At 36.1% G+C, this 2,025-nt stretch overlaps 1 long non-coding RNA gene across 1 annotated transcript; it reads left to right on the top strand.

The window, feature by feature from the left end:
* LOC111734779 lies at positions 1 to 914 on the top strand. The gene is made up of 2 exons (XR_002778589.1): positions 1 to 101; positions 700 to 914. It is a non-coding gene; the product is annotated as an uncharacterized LOC111734779 (long non-coding RNA).
* The last annotated feature ends 1,111 nt before the right edge of the window (positions 915 to 2,025 follow it).

Genomic DNA, 2,025 nt, shown 5'->3' with positions numbered 1-2,025 from the left:
CTTCCCTGGACAGCGTCCCCAGACAGGGGTCGGAGTTCGGGCAAAGGAGATGGTCGCTGTGCGTGCCACTTAACCCTGGGGATCTAGCGAGATCTTGCCGAGTGAGTGGTGAACATTGTTTCCGGGGCTGAGGGAAGGGCTTGTAAAGAGTCTTAATCTTAGAGCCATAGTTTTCTGTACTGTTCAAGCTGCCCGGGCTGTCGGAAGTGGAGATGTTTGTTTTTAATGACAAATCTCCCCTAAACACACACACATTCCCCGCGCCCCCCCCCAACACACACATTTCTGTCACCCTGGACGTGTTAATTGCTTTCAGATCCGTGGTTAAACCAGCGTGTTCCTTATTCGGTCTATCATGTTAGTACTGCCGTAGGTATCTGGGCAATGGTCTGTAGGTATACTTGATGGTGAAGTCAAAGTTAAGTGTCTCCGAGCACTTTATGAAGAGAGACGAGCTAACCCAGCAGTAGGGACTATTTAGCGCACTTTGTCTCACCTTCACTTGTAACCATTTTAGTATTCGAAGTAAGGATAGTCACATTAAAGGTACTAGGTAAAGGTTATGATTGTGCACTGCAAAACGCCTGTGATGTAATAGGATATAAGATTGTTTATCACTGAATGGAATGATTATATAGAGATTGTTCTGGAAAGATCAGCAATAGTTTTTATTAAGTTATTGCTTTTCTGTTGTCTTAGGTTCGGCTTTAGAGTGTGGTGAAGGGTACTTTTCACGGTGCATGGAGGGAAAGCCAATGCGCAGGTAGGCATTTAGGAAGAAAACCTTCTGTTCCACTAACTGAAATTCACGTAATAATTCAAGGCTTCATTTAAAACAATTTTTTTTTAAAGGTTTACAAATCTTACCTTGGAACTAATGCTTCTTGTTCGAAAATAAATTAAAAGTAATGTCAGGAATTAGTAGCTTTTTTTAATAGAGTAAAAATACAGAATTTAAATTTCTAAAGAGTGCCGTGAATGTAAACACTCAAATTTTCCTTTTTGCGTGGTAATTTTTTGTGATAATCATTAAGTGTACTATGATACTATATGGGTTTATTATAGTCTTCAATTCCCTATGGAATGCAAAAGGTTCTGCTGCTATATAAGAATAATGATTTTATAATACACTGTACTAATTATGGTTTTGGTTATTTCACTGATGTTCAGTAATACATTTGTTCTGTTACTTTAAATAGCTGCACTGTAGGGAAGATTGAGTAAAATAAGTAGTGGGCACAATAACTTAGTCCACAGAAAAGTAGAACTATATATGGGAAAATACAGGCAATTATAGGCCTTCTCAACCCTAGACTTTAGTAATGCTTTTTCTCAATCTGTTCTAAAAAAAGGACTAGAATACTATTGAAACAAGATCAGCCCAGTTCTATTTCTTCATTTTTTTAACTCATTTTACATTTATTGAACTATATTTAATCATTTGTTTTTTAACATCAAAGATAAACAGCTGTGGCAGACCCTCTTAAGAAACATTTCATGATGGGGGTATGACTTAGAACCTGGAGCAAGAACCAGAATATATATCTTTTTCCAAATCCGTTATCGATTTTTTTACTGACCTTGATCTGTTCACCTTCTCTGTGCCCCAGGGTACTTCTCTCATGTATCTGACCGGGATATTGAGAATTAATGAATACTTGCAAATGCTTTGAGACTTCCAGATGAAAAGATGTAACATGCCATTATCTTATTTATATCTTACTCTATAGTAGGAATATTTGACTGCAAGTACATGAAATAAACAACACATATATTAATACTTCATCACTTTAACTTTTAATATGATTGCAAAAGCCACTAATTGCTTCTCATCCTCAACTGTCATAAATGTTATGTCTTATGTAATTGCTAAAATAAGAGCTTATTTTTTAAAAAGAGAAGGCACAGCGTGGGAATGTCTCTATCAGTACTTTCTATATAAAATATTCATTTAATTACTCATACCCTTTTTTTGCTTTATTATATAATACTACCAGTTATTCAAAATTGCATTGGAGAATTCTG

Source organism: Pteropus vampyrus, unplaced genomic scaffold, assembly GCF_000151845.1.
Source record: "Pteropus vampyrus isolate Shadow unplaced genomic scaffold, Pvam_2.0 Scaffold5979, whole genome shotgun sequence".
In the NCBI taxonomy this organism is placed as follows: Eukaryota; Metazoa; Chordata; class Mammalia; order Chiroptera; family Pteropodidae; genus Pteropus; species Pteropus vampyrus.
The sequence above is the reverse complement of the archived record's forward strand: the minus strand, read 5'-3'. Positions and strand labels throughout refer to the sequence as shown.